Raw genomic sequence first — 18,393 nt, forward strand, 5'->3', positions numbered from 1 at the left:
TTGTGTGAAAAGAGCCATCAACTTAAAATGTAATCAAAATCAGCTAGACTTTTTAGAAGTTACGACAAAACCCTCCTACTACACTTAATCCTGGGCTACACTGTTAATTGCCTGTCTCTAAAATCAATCACATTGTCTATTTAAAGTCTCCATGGGAGAAACTGAGAAAGACTCAATATACAAAGGAAACCAAAATTAAAAGACCCCCCCCTGCCAGCCAGATACTACGCAAACAGAAGTGAAAGAACCTCTTGCAGTTACAGCAGCAGTATTATTTGTGGTGGCAGGGTGACAGAAGAAAAAGTATTTTTAAATCTAAGACAATTTTTTGTGTCAATCTGCCTGACAATGTTATTGAAAGATTTCTTCAGAGCATAGGGCACTTCTATAAAACAAAATGATTCCAGGTACTGTCCTGTAATTCAACATCACAAGGGCAGATCTTACTGGAATAGGTAAAAATAGCACTAGTGGACATGCCAAAGGAGAGTCTTTCCACTATATGGCCTGTGCTTAGATTGCAACATCAGCTGGCTCTCTTTTTATAACCTCCTGATTGCCAGTGGACAAGTTACACAGTCAACTTAAAAGGTTTGAGAAATCTAAGAGTAAGCTCTGGAACTCACTTTCAGCTGAAATCAATCCACTGTATCACTCCAACATGAACACTTTGTTTCAGCATGCCATTATTGCCTGGGTAAGCTTTATACTTGCTTCTAAAGCATTTAACACAGATGAATGATGTAATTCAGAATATGGTTTATTTTTTGTTAAATGTCAGCATAAAATTAGAGGCTTGCACACTTTGTTGTTTCTTTTGGCTACCACATACTCTGGCAGCTACTTAACTTACTACAGCCTCTTGCAGCTGCACATGTGCCATCCTCCAATGAACCTGGTTTAGCCCATTTCTGCAAATGCTCCCCCCTCAACTCCAACAACTCCCTAGCACCAGAACTCTAGATAGGTTTTTATCCTTGTTTGCACATAAAGACAACAACTGTCACAATATGAACCTTTCAAACTGCCACAGCACTGATCAAACTGAGACAGAAAGGTTCTGCTAGAAGAAATTCATGCTCCTTAGCCAGGAGCTTGACTTACAGATGACTGGAATTGCTCAGCTTTCTAATTAGGTACAAGGGAAACCAGTATCCTCCCATCTTCAACACCGCAAACAGGTTTCTGCCTGCTCATGCTTACAGATTGGTATTGATTTGACACAGCTTTCAAAAGGTATTGGAGGGAGCAATAGGGAGGGAAAAGCAAGCTGTAAAAAAGAAGGACATCACTCACCTTGCACAGGTACTTTTATCCCCTCTGAGAAAACCTGAATTACCATCAGCATATTTAGCTCTCTTGAAGTTTGAAAGTGCTGGCATAATCAAAATATGTTTCTTATTTGCACAAGGTGGCCCCAGCACAGTGCCTACATGAAGGTCTCATGCAAATTCAACAGTAGTGAGAGTTCAGACACATCTGCCATACTTAGTACATGACTTTTACAATACAGGTTCTAAAAAACCACACAAAATTACAAGTGCAGAAATAAAGAACTGATAAAAGTTATTTTAATGGGCTTAGGAAATATGTGAGACCTGAAGGAATTGAAAAAATACGTATCAGAAATTGTCAAAGTAAGGGAAATATTACCCTGATGGTAACCTTGGAATTAGCAATTGATTTCTAAAAATATTGTACTTTCTATGATACTAATTTGGGAACAATGTAACTAACAGGTTTGGGGGAGCAATAAAGCCTGAATTTTCTCAAAAATCACTGAAATATGATTAACAAGTTTATTTCCTTCCCAGCAACACTGCCACCGCTGAAGTTTCCAGTCTAATAGTCCTCCCTACATTTGCTGTATTACTGTGCAGGACTCTTGGCCTGTGTTCCCAGGTAAATTCCATGCAAACACAAGGGAGAATGCATATCTTCACCTGTTTCCCTATGCTGCCTTCAGTCCCACCAAGAAACTCTCACGTAAAATCTCACAAGTAGTTTCTTCTACACAGGGGAAATCACAGGACAAAGAACAAAGACTGATAACTTACTTGTTTGTTCAACAAGCAGTCACAGTGGCGGACACACATTTCACCTCTTTCACAGGTAGTAGAAGGGTAAAGAGAGAGCAGTGCCTTTTGTGGCACATGAACAGACTGAAAAGACCAGTCTATTCTACTAGAAAACATTGAAACCATGACCAGATGGCTGCACAAACAGTTAAATGAGAACAGAATCAGAAAGTGGAACATGTGAAAACTAGCACACATTACTGATAGAGTTGACAGGGACATATGTTGGAAGCTAACGACCAGCAAAAGAAATGACATTACAGAAAAAGAAACTAAACTTCAATTAGTCATATATTGAACTTTCTCAATGTATAGCCAAATGTTAGCCCTATAAAAGTACATTAAAGACATCCTTCTCCTAGATGCATGCTACCTTGCCCCTCCCTCTTGCTAGTGTCTCCAGCCTGGTGTTTCTAAAACCCTCATTGTCAAAACTCTAGCTTGTTCTGTAGTGAAAAGATGTCTGTAACAATACTATAATGGGGGCTGTGAGCCATTTTTTCAAGTCTAAACCTCTGAGCCAGCTTTAATGAATATGGTTAACCCCACACCACACCCAGCTGCAAGTTAGTGAAGCAACCTCCCTTCAGCTTGCGAACTAAAAATATACAAGATGTCTCAACTGCTCTTAACCGATACTACGTGTTTCAATTGGAATGCAATATTAACAGCCCTTTTGTCAGCTGTTTGTCAGAAATGAGATATTTTAGGGTCAAACCAATAGCAAGTGTGCAAGGTAAGCTCGAATTCGAAACAAAGCAACATAACATAGTAGTAAGAGAAAACCCACAGCACTACCGTAATCGACTCAACATCTGCAAAGCCACAACACAGCAAGCAAAAAGATTCCACAGAGCAACGAAACCAAGAACAACAAACATAAAAAGGGGCTTATATCAGAGAAGCTGGAGATACAGGTCCCATGTGCAGATTCTCAGATAGTGCAAAGAAAACAAGGCAGAGTCGCTTCCACACTCACCACACACGCAGATAATTTGCAAGGCAATTCTAAAACTCTTTTGCCTGAAGTTAAAACCAATCAGCTTTAACTGTGCTATTGCTCTGCTTCATTTACGTGAGTGTGCAGGATACGTCTGGAACATGCATGGGAGAAACAGCAGAACCCAGACACACCTGCAACTGCAAACAAATCCAGTGCCCTGTGTTTGCCACCATGTTGTTCTACACAAATCCAGAGTTTTAATATGTTAAAAATCTAGCTCTAAAAAGCTTGTCACACCCTACACGCAAGCAAAACCCTCTGGAAAACACACGTATCCATCACACTGGTTATGCCACTTAAAACCCCAATAAAAGAATACTCACGTAAGTAAACATTCTATTTATTGTCACTTATAATTCTTAGCTCTGAAGTCTCCCATGAAAATGCTTTCCTCATTTACAAATGACTCAAGAACAGTGCTTTGTCTATCCTCACCTTCTATATGCACTGCAGCATTTCAGTACACAAGATGACCATATTCTATTAAACTCTAAAAGGTCACTACACACTGCTGCCACAAAATCAACTTTGTGTGAAACAGATGACATTTCTAGTACAAACACAATATTCAAGTCACTACAGGGATAAACGTGTGCCAGCTGCTTTTCAAAGCAAACCCCTTGTTTACAAAAAACCAGAGGACGCAGCAAGAGCCAACACAGCACTGAGAATTAGTCACAGAACCTCATCCAAAACAGACTTTGTTTTCAGAGGAACTAGGAATATCACTAAATACGTATCTGGATTACCCATAGAGAGTAAGTTCTATCATGCTGTCTCAAAACTCATGAGCTCATGCATGCTTGTTGCTAAAATACCTTGTTTTGTCATAAAGCCGGCATTTTTACTTGATTTCCTAGTGTTGCAGCAACTCGTCTTCCCATTAATTTCTAGAGCTGGCAAAATGTTTCCACAACCTTATTCAATACACAATGGATATAGTTTGTACCAGAAAATACTGAAGAGTTTTGCATAAGCAGTTACGCAAAAGCAATCAAAACTGGTACAAGGCAGACGTAAACACACCTGCTCCATTACAAATGCCACTTACACCGAGCTTACTGAAATCCTGCTGAAATGCTTGACAGTTTAGTTAAATCACAAGTTTTAATCTGCTTTAACTGTCTTGGCTACTTCTCCAAATAAGGAATAACTTTGACTCTCATAAATTGATGTTTTTCTGAGAAATAGAATGGTGACTTCTGTTTCTCTTCACACAGTTACACACTCTTTAGATTTCTGCATTCTGAAGTCAGAAGATGGTCCAGGAACCTACTCCATACAAAACAATCTTCCTTTTGAATTACTCATTTGTTTCAAGCTCTATTTGCATACAAGTTTTGGAAATTCAACCGCACCAAGCCATGCTTCCTTTGTTTGTGAGGCAACTAGCCTTATGTGGTCATGCCATGCTGCTGCCTCTCCTCCTGCAGCTCTTGGATGTATGAGGTTATTTCAACTCAACAGCCAGGTACAGGCATCAAAACTCCCACGGGCTATGGAAGAATCCTTTGCCCTCCCATCATCAGCTGGGTGCCACAGCACAAACCTTTCGTGTGCCAGCTGCAGCACCACATCACCACCAAGGAAACCAAGCCGACATAAAACCCTCCCTCTTGCCTTAGCTGGCAGCCCAGGAAGGTAAGCAGGCAACAAAGGAATAGAGGGAAAGGAGGAGGAAGAGGAGGAGACAAAACCTGGAGGGTGTTAGGAAGGCAACAGCAAAGATGGCGAAGCAAGGGGTGCCACAAAGGTGTGGCATGGGGAGTGACCAAAGGGATCATAGAAGACAAAGACATGTTTGCAGCAGACATGATCAGAGCCCCAAATACACATTGAACTAGACTTTGTTAGTTCATCTGCTCTCATAACTTTATTAGGAACATAAGAGTAATTTAAACATTCTGTATTCGTAACACAAAAGTGAATTTATTAACACAACTCCTGCATTTGAAACCAACAGATTGAAGACTTACATACAGTAATTTTTCAAGCAGCTTCTGGTCCCCATCTCTTACAGAAATTTTAGAACGCAGAGGTCTCATCATCCCAATTTAATTTGTTTTCAAAGACACAAAACAAGGAAAACTTGTTTTTTCCCCCAACTCCTGGTTTCCCAAAAGTGAATTAGCCAAATAAATAAACTGGGGGGAGGAGTGGAGTATGTCCCCGAAGAAACTAGTGCTGATTTAGCATACCAAGAAATGCTGACCAATGATTTCCATGGGTCATGTTTGTGGTTTATAAAATGTGAGTTATTTTAATAAGTTGTAGTAAGTTCAGGCCCTGAGACAGCAGTAACTTCAGATGTAATTTGAACAGATTTTGTTGTTGTAACAGAATAAAATATGGAAAATTATAGGTAAACACAAAAGGCATTCAACTGAAAAAAAAAAACAAAGTTTTATCTCTTCTTTGGAGATGTTTTCTCTGCTACTTCCAGATTCTCTTTCAAAGCAGGTTAGTCAGCAGTGTTGCACAATAAGTTGTCCAGTGCTGATGATATTAAGTATGGCAACAAACCATATGAAAAACACATTCCAGATTTCTGAAAGCACCACTGCTCCAACCCAAGTCAGCTAGTCCACTTCTCATTTAATAACCCCAGCTTAAACTGCTTACCATATTAACCAGTCAGCCATTTCATGAACATAGAGACAGATCTATAGCTTTTTAATGATTACTTGTAGTCTTAGGGTTTACTGATGGAAAATTTTCATTAAGACAAACCAAATTAATGCCACTTCCATTCTAAATGGGTGTCCACAGAATGGATTCAACCAAACTGCCTGAAATTAACTCTCACACTCACCAACCCAATCTTTTCTTCTGCACCACCACTGTAAGCATGCCCATTCAAATTATATCCTTTTTCTTTTTTTTTTACACAATGCACTGATCCTTTAGGCAATATCTGGAGCTGAGTTTTTCAGAAGTGTTAAAGACATTTCAAAAGTCTGTTGTACAAATCTATTTTCAGATATTTTAAGTTGGCTTCAGTTTTGGAAGAATCATAGTTTTACTCCATTAAAGGCCCTTCTTGTTCTGCATACCTACAATTGCATTTGGAATGCACACTGTGCTGTTTAGCAATTCCACTACAACTGGTTTTGAGCTCTCATTGTCCCAGGTAAGGTCCCTCTATTTATGGATGTCACTTGAAAGCTAAGAAGGAAAAGAAACTCTGCACAGCTTATTTAGCCTGAGACGAACAATGGACAAGAGCCGTGCTGCTGTTAGCACAGCCAGGTTATTTGTGTGTACACTTAGGCTGTAGATAAAATGTGTCCAGAAACAGCACAATCCTGGCTCTGCAGTAACACTATTTCTACATGGCAAAGTTGTAACAGCTTGGAAGAAATGCGGTAACTAAAGATTCTTACTCCAGTTTTCAAACGTCTGTTTTTAAACTCAACCGAAGTCGACAAGAAAGAGCCGAGCGAGCCGTTCAAACCCGAGAACGCCCCAGCAGAACGCGTTCAGTTATGCTAATACACCGTACACGCATTTTCCGCTCTCGGCTCAGAAGATCAAAGTAACAGAGAGATTCGGGAGGCCCCGCTGGAAGCACGGCAGGGACAGCGCTGCCAGCAGCGACGCGGAGCCCCACGGAGGCCGGGCCAGCGGAGCCGCCGCCGGGACCCCCCCGCCGCGGCCAGGGCTCCACGCCAGTGCCGCTGGATGCCCGTTGCTCATCCCGCCCGCCGGCTGCCACGACGCCGGACCCCAGCCGCGGGGCACACCCGCCCGGGCCGCGCATCCCCCCCGCTAGCCCCCGGGCACGGCCCCCTCCGCGGGGCTCGGCGCCGGGGCTGACAGGCGGCGGCCACGACACACCTCCCCTCGCACCCGGCCCGCCGTGGCGAGCCGCAGGCACCCCCAGCCCACCTCCGTCCCTCTCCCTGCCTCTCCTCTCCCGTCGCGGCGGCAGCCCCCGCCCGAGCCCGGCACAGGCGATCCAACCGCGCAGGGCTCTGCAATGAGCTGCAGCCCGCAGGTACGGAGGTGGCCGATTCCTTCGCCCTTCCTGCTAGGCCGTGTCAGGGGGCGAGCGGCCGCCCTCCCCCGCGCTGCTTTCCCTCACGGCCCGGTCAGCGCGCCCGGAGCGGAGTCGCCGCCGCGAGCAGCCGGCGCCGATCCAGGCGCCCTTCGCCGAGAGCCGAAAGGGGGTAAGGGAGAGCCGCTCTGTCCCGCGTTCCCAGCCACGTCCCCGTGGCTCGCCAGCCCAGCGCCGCTCGTACCTGTGTCAGTCCCTCCCGCCGGCTCACCCCAAGCTCTTGCCCCGCTCGGTGCCGTCCGTTTCGTTCCTCATCTAAAATGGCGGCCACACACTCAGCGAGACATTTATCCTCCGCCCATCGACCTCTCGGCGCTCAGCTCCTTCCCTTTCGCTTGTCTCTCCTTCTCTTCCCGTCCTCCTCCTCCTCCCCGCCTCCAGGCCTGACCGCAGAGCGCCGAGCTGCCGATTGAGCCCGCTCCTCCCCGCCCCGCCGCGGGCCGCCATTTGGAGCGGCTGAGGCGCTGCGGCTGCCCCCGCCCGGCCGCGGAGGGAGGCGCCCCCGCCGCCTCTCCTCCTCCATCCCCTCCGGGAGGGAGGGATGAGCTCTGCGCTGCGTCGGGGAAGACGGCGCGGACCCCGCAGGGGCTGCAGGCCGCCTCCCCTGAGCCCCGCGCCCCCCGCTCAGCCCTGCCCAGGGTGAGCGCCGAGGTTGTGTGAGGGTTAATTAAGCGGGGGCCTCGGCCGCTTCCAGAGCGGCGCTCGTAAGTCCTACCTGTGCCAAAGCAAAGCCTGCTTGTGCAGGGAACGGGCAGGAATTCCCCAGGGGCGGTACGTGCCGAGAGGGGAGGGGTGTGAGCTGCTGGGGCGGCAGAAAACACACAGCGGGCAACCTCTGTTCCTGCAGGAGACGGCGAGCGGCTGTGGGACAGCAGTGCCCCGTGTGCAGCCCGGCCAGCCTCCACCTGGGAGCGAGGTACGGAAGAGCCCTGCTGTCTGCAGGTACTGCGGCTGCACGGCAAACCGAGCTCCGGGAGCTCAGGCTTGAAAACGCACAGCCCTGCGTATTCACTGCTAACCAGGTAATTTATCACCCCAAAACAGAGTTTCCAAGGGTAGCCGTTGCAGAGTAAAACGTCTCTCCTAGAACTGTTTCTTTAAAGCGCATACATGCTTGCGTTAAAGTCATATAAGTTATATTAGTTGTCAATTAAGTAAGCACTTCTCTAAAAAGAGCCTCCATCAAAATTCTCTCAGCCTTATTTGGGATTTGTCTACAGAAGAAGGTTTCTTCTGCTATAAACCAAGGCTTGAGTTCAGCTAAAGTCACATGAACCTCACAGAGGCAAGGAAAAAGAGCAGTGCTGTCTCTCCTAAGCACCAAATAAGAAAAAACACAACCCATGCAAAGTCTGTAGCTCCTGGTGCCCTCCGGGAAGAGGTGTGGTTGCCAAGTAATAGGAGATTGAATTGGGGATGGCAACCAGAAGCTCCAGAAGGCTGAAACAGACATTTCCATGTCTCTATAGGGTACTACAGCTGAGTACCCCATTCCCATACATTCTGGAAGTTATTCCGATGTAATAATGCCCCCAATTTAGAGGATAATTGCTAAAGACAAATTTAGCTATAGTTTTTGGAGCACTTTTTTTTACAAGACAAAGCACAAGGAGATTTCAACCCTTCTAGTAGGAAAATCACTTACTCCTTTCTTATTCTCATCCCCATTGCCATGGGCTCATATCTACCAGAAAAGCAAATCCAAACCAAGGACAACGTTTTAAAGTGTGAATCATTCTTTTCACGTTCTTACAGAGCAACTTTTCTCTTAAATGGTCACATTTAAACTGAAGGAGTCCTCTGATGCACAGGCACAGTTTACATGACTTTAACAGGAGTCATATCTATGTATCCAACTGCAAGAGTTGGCCTTGGAGAAACAAATAAACTAAAAGCACTGTGTACAATAAATATTCACACAGTTTAAGACTAAGCATATCCATGTAGTATGGTAGACAAATAGATATTTGCAAAATATGCAAAAAGAGTTTAAAATATTTTAATAGAAAATACAAATAAGAATATGCCATGAGATGCTTAAAAGGGAAAGAAGAGAGGGATAACCACCTCAAGAAGAGGTGATTTTGACAGAAGACCTTTCAGAAAGTTTTAAACTTCTTCTTTAAAAGAGTAGAAAGATGAAGGATTGTAGTCATGGAGCAAATGAGGAGGGATTCAGAGGAAAGCAAGCCAGGTTTCAGATAAACAGTGTAACACATGCAAAAGAAACATAATCGTTACAAGAAAGAAAAAGCAAACAAGAAAACCAAGCAAAGGAACATTACAGCGCTAAAGCAGAATGGAAACAAAACTGAACAAACTTTCTAAAATAAGCTGAACATTTTTAGCATTCTTCCCAAGGTTTATCTGTTTGTGTTTAGTGGTTAGGTTTGCAACATGTTTAACATGCAAGTGTCCAGGTATTAAGACTTTCATTGGTGTAGGCATATAATACAAGCTTACATTTTCATAATCTGGTTTCTACCTCTATAAAAAGCAGCCAGAGGAGTGATTTGAAGGAGAATGAGAGCTAGGGTTCAGGGTGGGCTGAGTTAGTGACAGTAGCTATTAACTTGAGACACTAGGCAAATCTATGGAGGGGTTGTAGACTCAGGAAGTCCCTTTCATGCAGTGGGTATGTCAGAGGCAAAGCTATCTCAGCTTCACAGACTTGAGTTTCCTCACAGTTAAGAGTGGGATGGATGATTCTGAGTGACTATCTTTGAGAACAGTTTTAATACTGACTGCTGGAAAGCAGCATGTAGACTATAACCTGTTACTAACTTGTTGTGGTTCAGTTTGCTATGTGCAATATTCATGTACTCAAGGCCTACTTCACTGTGATTACTTGGGGAGTCTCAAAAAATATAAGATGTTTTAAGTGACATTCTGTAACCTTCATTGTAGCTTTAGCACATGAAATACTGATCAGGAGTAGCAAGCATTAGTGTAATGCTGACTGGGAAAAGGAAGAAATGTATATACACACACTTTCCTACAGAATTTGGGGTATCAAATCTTACTCCCTTACTCTTCAAGCCAAGGATTTCTATAAGACAAACTTTGCCATTTCATCCAAGGTTATTCAGTCCGAGCCACATTGTACTGCTGCCAGTTTTTTTATATATACTATAAATTATTCTCTTATTACCCATTAGAGTTTTTTGTTTGCTGGTTTTCAATAAAGCTTTGCTTAGGAAAAGCTGAAGTCACGTTAGACACAAAAGAATTGCAGCATGCAGAGACCAGGAAGAAAGTGGCCTTGAGCAAATCAAGGAGTAGCAACCTGAAAAAGAAGCACTCCAAATAAGGAGCAACTTACTTGTGTGATGATGCATAAACTATTTATATTGTGTAGTTCAGCTAAAAGACTTTATTATTTCCCCATGTCACTGAAGTGATCAAAGAAGAGGGGTGGGAATGTAATTTATAGTTTGTTTGCATTTTTTCATGCATTCTCAAATTCAAATTGCATACATTACTTTACAACAATAGGACATCTTATATATGAAGCTCTTAAAGCAGCAAACTTGTTTTGGTGGAATGGAAACCATAGCACAGTCTGTTCATATTAATTACTGTTGTTGTTTTATCCTGAACAAACTCTTAACTCTTTATTTTCTCCATATCCAACTAAATGTGGGTGGTGTTGGGCTGGCTACAGTGTGTACCTTTCTCCACTCTCTTCAGCCAAATAGTGAAGCTAAACCTTGGGAGTCTCTCTCTTCCTTATGAAAATAACACCTAATTTCCCATAAGTACAACGCAAAAGACACCTCCTTCCAACAGCTTCAGTCGTTATCATCAGTGTTAGATTAAGCATGTAGTGACTTCATTACTTCCCTGGAAAGGCTGGCTTCTGGAAGCAGATCCATTTAAGCAATTCCTGCACTCAGAAAACTCGGGGGAAGGCAGTCAGGCTGAGACAGGGCTGTGTGGGCTTGCGTATCTGCAGGTTCTAACCCCCAAGAATTTCCTTCTTTGTCTCAGTACAATACAGAATAGAATGCCTGGTACAAACCTCAGAGATGCTGAAGCATGATGGAATAACAGCATATATTTTTAAGTACACTTTGGTTTATTTACTGCCAGGGTCAAGCTAACTTAAGTGCTTTAATACAGTTACAAGAGCTGTTATGCAAAGTGTCTTTTGTCATGTTTTACACATGCACACACCTCGTGAGACACACTGCCTGAGGTAAATACATTTTGCCATAGGTGCCTCCACAGTACTGCAAACAAGTTTTACCTTATTTGTTGACCATTCAATTCTGTATATAAATCTAAGTTAGTGTCTTTCATTTTTCCTTTCTTTCCTCTTTTTTACCGCTTTAACACTTGCATTTAAGAAACACATTTATGTAAAAGAAACATATATAATTCCTTGTAATGTCAAGGACATTACCCTCTGCTGGTTTGTATATCCTTCCAGAATCAATCCCATCTCTAATACTATAATCCATCTATTAGGCAGTCATACTTACATGGTTCTTGGGTTGTCCTTATATAAACCTAACAATAAAAATATTCAATAAAAACATCAATTGCAATAAATTTTGAAGACAAGTTTTTGTGGGAACACTTCAGAGTAAAATTGAAACAGATTTTCATTAAGCCTTGCAGTAATAAAAAATTATTCTGAGAGCAGTACACAATAATCTGTTACTGAAAAATTTGAAGTTATGTTTGCCTTAATTCAGTGATACTCATATGTGAAACATCCTTAAAATTGTCAACAAACTCTGTACCAGTTTTCAGTCCTCCATATGCTCCTACTGTAATTTATGGTATTATAGATATCCGGTGTCTCTGGGCTTGTTATATGAAGTGCAGCAGAGAATTTCTGGTTCTCCAATTTTGCTGCAATGCAGTTTGCTTCTAGGAAAATTCAGAGGCACTGCACTCCCCCATCCAGTTCTCTCAGACTTGTCTCCAGCCAGGGGAGCTTCAGGTGCTTTCTTGGTTCAGGTATAGTACGTATTACCAAGATTTCATTTTCTTCTCATGTAAAGAGAAGTTGTGACACATAAGAATGCTGGTCCTAACTTTGAAACCCAAAATGAAAGCAGAGGTCCTGCTAACAGGCAGTTGTCCCTGCTCCGTGACTCAGCCCATGTCCACTGACTCATTTGCTTCTATACACCTTGGCTGCCTCTTTGTTTGCAAATGCAGTACCAGCTGGCTGGAAAAAATGCAATTAAACAATTAAAGTATCACCAAAGCCACCTGGTTTCAAAGGGGTCTCAGTTAAGTGGTTAAAAGGGATCACTAGTTAATGGTGACACGTATAGTTGTATTTTATTAGGTGACCATAGCTGTGCTTTTCCTCTGTAGATGGAAATATATTGCAGGGATAGCAGTTAGATTCCCCATGCAAGGGTCAAGAATCAGAGTAACATTCCTTTCATCACAGACACAACTTGGGAAGCCTCAAAGAGGAGCATAAGATAAATGTAGTTAGTGTACCGCCATATACCGTGAATATGAAAGCATTAAAATCATTTTAGAATAACAATTTACAGATTTAAAGTGAACTGAGAGGTGCTGCCTGCACAGTGAGTAAATTCACAGTCTGAATAAACATTATTTGAGCTCAAACAAGGCAAAAAATTAACAAAATCTAGGCTTTCATGTGTGGGTATTTGAACAGTCATTCCTCCTTCATAGACAATAAATACAGCACTTTGGTTTACATATGTATTCTATTTTTGAAACCCAACCAAACTGGTTTATTGGGTTTATTTTGACTTTCTGAGAAAGTCTAACCACAATAAAATCTATTCAGAGCTAGGTACTAGAGTTTAAAAATAACAATGCATAAATAGCTCTTTCCTGACAAACATTCTTAGAACCAGCCTGAATGTATAACTGCTCAGCTGCAAAAGGGTTTTTATTACACCTGATACAGAGCTACATAAAGAGACTGATCATCTGATCTGGCATGACTTCAAGCTGTGCATCGGTTTTCCTGAGCATGGACAATTTCTAGTGTGTAGAACTGAACTGCATTCAATGCTGGGTTTCTCTAGAAGTTACTAATTGTAATAATGCACATTAGGATGACAGCAAAATTCCATTTTTCTATGAAAAAATTACAGGTATTGCTAGGGTGAAATAGAAAGAGGGGTGGATGTGCACGTATGTATCTGATTATATCAGACTGCACGTGTACGTTCAAAACACATGGAGGGATGATAGGCAACAACAGGTAAAATGATGAACTTTATCTTTTTATAAATCCCATTTGTTGTGTTTCCTCATAAAAAAGCCAAACTTTCTGATGAGAACCTATTCTTGTCATATGTATCGTGTACAGAGACACTCCCTTGTGCTCTTTTTGACTCCACGCTTAGCTTTTATCAAAGGTAGATTCTAAGAGACAAGGGAATCAAAAGCAGTCTAGCCAGCATATCTATCCAAGCTGCTCTCCAGCACTGCCATTCCCAGGTAAAGCCAGACTAATCAGAATATAGGTACAAGGTTATAAATACCTGGCATCATTCTAAATACCTGGCATCGTTCAAAGGTTCAGTGAATCTAGCAAGAAGACAAAAGTCCATTTTAACCACGTGCATATATTCGTGTACTAAGAGAAACAGAACTCTTATTTACTGGATTCTGTTACAAGAAGCTCTGCAAAGGCAAAAAAAAAAAAAAAAAGAGGATTTGGCTTTCAGCACAAGCCTATTTATCCATTGTCTTTCAAGTTCATCTCAAACAGTCAGATAAACAAAGATAGGTGATCAAAGGCATACATTACCTTTGGCAATAGACCCCTAGTTTAGCTAGCCTTTGATACTTTGTACCTCGGTGTCACATACAGCAAGCTGTGCTTGGAAGGGAATGACAAGGGTATTACAACATTATGTTGTAAGCAAGTAAGCTCAGAAACGGTCATGAAAATAGGACAACAGTGACAGAGTTTTGTTATTAAGCTGATGAAGCTCAGTAGCTGTACAAGTATAAGTTCATATCAGAACTGCCTAAAGCGTGCAGGGTTTCAGAGCTAGACTAAGGTCACCGGTGAAAATGTCAGTGTATGCTAATATGCCCCATCTCTGTTCCAGGTACCAGCATTATCGTTGTCAGCAGCAGAACAAAGCAGTAGGTTTCTCCATGTGGAGCTCTGTAGGATGATGCACCAGTGGAGGTTTGAAATTAAATATATTGCATATGTATATGGCTAATTTAGTCTGCAATTATAAAAGGGGGTTGCTTTTGTCAGATGTTTCATGTCATTTGTTGAGGCTTTTGTTGTTGTTGTTACAAATTCATTTCTCTTAGATTAGACAGTGGTGAGATTGATTCTATCCATCAGGATATCATTTTTCTCCAGTGGAAATGTCAGCTTTATTCTGTTTAAAACTTCGAATACAAAATGATGTTCATTTTGGTCTTGTTTTTGTAAGTGCTTTTTTCTTTTCTTTTTTTTTTTTAATTTCTTTCTGCAAGATAATAAAACCCCAAAACAATGCTATGAGCAAAACAACTCAATTATTTCAACAGTAATTAGCAAAGACATCAGGTCAAAGGAATGCAAACATACAAGTCTCTTGCTATGCCTCACTGCAAAACTGTGGTGTGCTGCGTTAGAAGATTTGTTAAATCTTTCAGCAATTGCAGGGAAATAAGTATCAACATGTCTGCTTGTACCCAAGTATTTTTAATATTTTCAAGATGTATATCTAATACTCAGATGTATTCAGATTAATTTATTCAGACATTCCTTAAGTTCAACCTTATTTCTGGTGGAGACAGAAGCTTTCTATTAGCAACAGATTATGTAAGCCTTCCTTTTGCATTTCACCTACATGGAACAGTGACATAAGGAATTAGGTAACTGCTAAAACATTATTGCTGAGACATCACTTTTAGTTGATAGGCAGGCCAAATTTAAAAGAAGTATCTTTGGGGGGGCACTAAAGGCCTGTTTTTCATGAAGTAAGTGTTGCTAACATCTTTGTGAGTTACAGAAAGCTGATTCTATGTTCACACACTAACATTCAGACAGGAAAAGAAAAAGGAAAAAAAGGGTGTTGTTTTTTTTTTTATCCCCTAACACACATAAAGTTGAATGGAGGGCAAGGAATAGCAAATGCTTGTTACCGGTATATAATATGCATTGACTTAGAATTCCAATTTGGGGGTTGATGACTTCAGCATACGACTATTTTAATTCTTTCATATATGCCATGCTATTACCTTAATTCTAAGTGAAGTATTACTTGCAGTATTATAGCGTCAGTGGTGCTTTTTGATGGTTCTATAACTGAAGCCAAGCCATCATAACTGAAGTAAAGTTAAATCCTTCCTGAGGCAGGTTAGGTGAGAGTCCAAAGCATTCTTGCTATCTGAGGAGGATCAATTGCTGAGACATCTCCCCAGGACATACTTGACAGATACACCTCTTTTAAGGCTGTCTCTTGAAAATAAGTTTAGGTGGATTCCTTTCCTCCTCTTGTAAAGGCCATGTGGTGGGTAAGAAAAAGTATGACCTTATGTTGGTGCATGCAGTCTTCAGATACTTCGATCAAGCACTCTGGGTAAATTATATGACTTTTTGTAGTTTTCAGGATCACAGGCTTCAGAATTAGCTATTTCAACTAAATATTTGGGTGAAACATTCAGCACAGAGCGACCAAGTTATTTCCCCAAGAAATAGATTTTGATTTATTGAGTTTTCAAGCAGGGTCATGCTCTTAGCTGACAAGAATGCAGGCAAGATGCTTTGCCTTTCCCCCACCCCAGCCTTCAGCTAGCATTTGGTAACATACAGTCAACTATGTTTATTCTTAAAAATGTATTGGTGCTTATAGACAGGGTTTTTTTTTTTTCAGATTTTTATAAGCAACTTCCCAGAATACTTGAAATACAGGATATTCTATATAATATTATAAATTAAATCTATTCTAGATTAATATTTCACACCCGCTTTGTCTATATCTAGGAGAGTTCAGGATATTTCCATTGAAACCAAAGGTCTAACCTCAGGTTTTAGTGCTATCATAGCAAAGCATATGACTGAGGGTGGTTACTGCTACAACTTCATGTATAATGACTACACTTTGCCCTTTAATTTCTACAATTGTGCTTTTCTGCCCATCTTCATATGCCTCAGAGAGATGTCAGAAGGCAAGATTTAGCGTTGAATTTTGAGATGGTGGAGGGAAAAACCCAAAACCATGCAACAAAAGACCAGAAGCAAGCTAAACACAACCAGGAACACATGAGGGTTAAAATGGTAATAAGAAAATCATTAGCTTTCAGTATCAGAGGACAGGATTTACTAAATTTAGTAAGCTCCTTATTAGTAAGTTGACTATGAGAAACAAAAATCACCTCTTCCAGATGCACCTGGCATTCCTCTTTGCTTCCAGGTTTTCTCCAAGGTGGGCCATTACTTTTAAATGCACAAATATGTAAAACCATATGCCAAGCCTCAGTGCAATTAAGTTTTCATTTGAACACACCCTGGAGCAGTCTACAGTATTTAAGTGTTATCAATGCAAAGCTTTAGCATCATGCACTACCATCAGTGTAACAGTTTGTCCTGCAGTATTCAAAGTGGTGAAATCTGATATTACAGTATAACTCAGCTCCCTGGTACTTGGAGGGGAGTGTTACCACAGGAAAATCTAAGTTAAAGACTTACAGTTATTGTATGCATGTGTCAGCCAATATTTTATATTTAAACCATGAGATTTAAGAAGCTTCCATCTACCAAAAGGAGTGATGGCAGCTAGCTCATGCATTTGAAAACCACAATGAAATCTCCCATTTAAGTGAGCAAAAGATTCAACAGGCCTATTCAGGAAGAATTTCCACTTCTGTAGCAATCCTAGGAAGTCTTTGAGTATGAGTAAGAACAAGGATCTCTTCTCATATTTGACACAATACAGTTCATATAAAATAATAGTTCATATATTTATTTAATACAGGTTATGTAATTCACTTGAGTATTTAACTTAAACATGTGGAAAATCCTAGTTTCTCTTTGGGATAGGAAATAGACTCAAGTGATTAAAAATCTGCTGGTTACTTTTCCTGATAGCTTTTTGTTCCTTGTTTTTGTAGGAAGTTAAGAATTCTCTGAGGAAAGCTCCAAGATATTTGTGTGGCTTTGTGAGCAATGGAAAGAATTTACAACAAAATATGCTACTGCTGTACAGTGGTATAGAACAAGAAATAGTCAAGTAAGGATCACTGAGACTCCCTTTTACAGAATAGCTTTTCCTGGAGGAAAGTGGAACTGCTGTAGAACGACTTCTGTTTGAGGTGATGCTTGTCAAGGAAGCCTACCTTGGAATTTGGCAAAAAGCCATATGTTCTCATTACCTTTACTTTGCAATTTGTGTTCTTGGTAAGAAAGTGCTGCTTGGAAGTAGCTAATAGTGTAGAATTCAGTAATCCTGAGTAAACTCAATTGTTCTGCTGGGCCAGAAACTAAGCAGAAACGAGAACATAAATAATGTTCTACAAAAGAAGACTTGCCAAGGATCTAAACTGCCAGTAGCCAAAGTTGAGCAGTATTATAAATAATCTTTTATGTAGATTAGCAAACAATATTTTCCTTATGAAAAGAGGTCATTTTCACATTGAATACATCATTCCTCAGTCAAGGTAAGGAAAGAACAGCAGTTTCAAGAAAACTTTTATCATAGGAGAGAATATAGAATTATTCTTTCACAATAACAATGCAGTAGAAAGCTTTCAAAGGAAGAATGGTATTTATATGGTTATTAACAGGGTTATTTACTACAAGGCATAAAACTTCATTAGCATTTTAGAATAGATGAATGTCATTATGAGTATCAGTGTGTCATACTAAAGCAGCTGATGAAATGCTATACAGTTGTTTTCAGTTACATGAGCATCTATCTTCAGTATAAACTGCTTTATTTTTAAGGTTAACCTGTACTTTTAGTCTGATTTCCCATTGATACTACAAGAGTAAACAACCAGCAAAAAGGCTCCTGTTATCAGGCAGCCTCAATCACTCTCTGCTTTCAGACATTGCTGTCTTCCCCCGCCTTCACTGCTGCCAAAGTTGTTGCATCACCTGCACTGCATTAGGTATATGCCACCCAGGATGCTTTCCCACTGAGAATGCCAGCTGTATTTAGCTGTTGATAATGAAGAGGTTGAAGAGAGCTTTTCAATTCAGAGAAGCTTTAGAATTAGGCTAAGAAGTTTTTACAGGTTATTCTTACCAGAATTAGATACTATCAGACAGATTGAACTGAGTCAGCCTTTAT

The 18,393-nt window shown here is 41.1% G+C and overlaps 2 protein-coding genes across 10 annotated transcripts in view; one reads left to right on the top strand and one right to left on the bottom strand.

The window, feature by feature from the left end:
- Positions 1-18,393, bottom strand: part of RAF1 (Raf-1 proto-oncogene, serine/threonine kinase) — a 78,221-nt gene that overhangs the window by 35,709 nt on the left and 24,119 nt on the right. For 2 of the 6 annotated variants that reach the window (XM_061472934.1, XM_061472932.1), the window contains exon 1: positions 7,323-7,602. The exons of 1 other annotated variant lie outside the window; for it this stretch is intronic. The gene's annotated coding sequence lies outside the window, so the exon portion shown is untranslated. Of the gene's footprint in view, positions 1-7,322; positions 7,603-18,393 lie in introns of those variants that run through there. 3 more of the 6 variants (XM_061472938.1, XM_061472937.1, XM_061472939.1) reach the window with 3 other exon arrangements.
- The window catches only part of CNBP (CCHC-type zinc finger nucleic acid binding protein), a 95,845-nt gene that overhangs the window by 11,454 nt on the left and 65,998 nt on the right, over positions 1-18,393 (top strand). The gene's annotated exons all lie outside the window — the stretch shown is intronic.

The sequence above is a fragment of the Pezoporus flaviventris genome, unplaced genomic scaffold, assembly GCF_033815535.1.
Source record: "Pezoporus flaviventris isolate CSIRO_AGI_PZ_B2104156 unplaced genomic scaffold, CSIRO_AGI_Pfla_v1 ptg000073l, whole genome shotgun sequence".
NCBI lineage: Eukaryota > Metazoa > Chordata > Aves > Psittaciformes > Psittacidae > Pezoporus > Pezoporus flaviventris.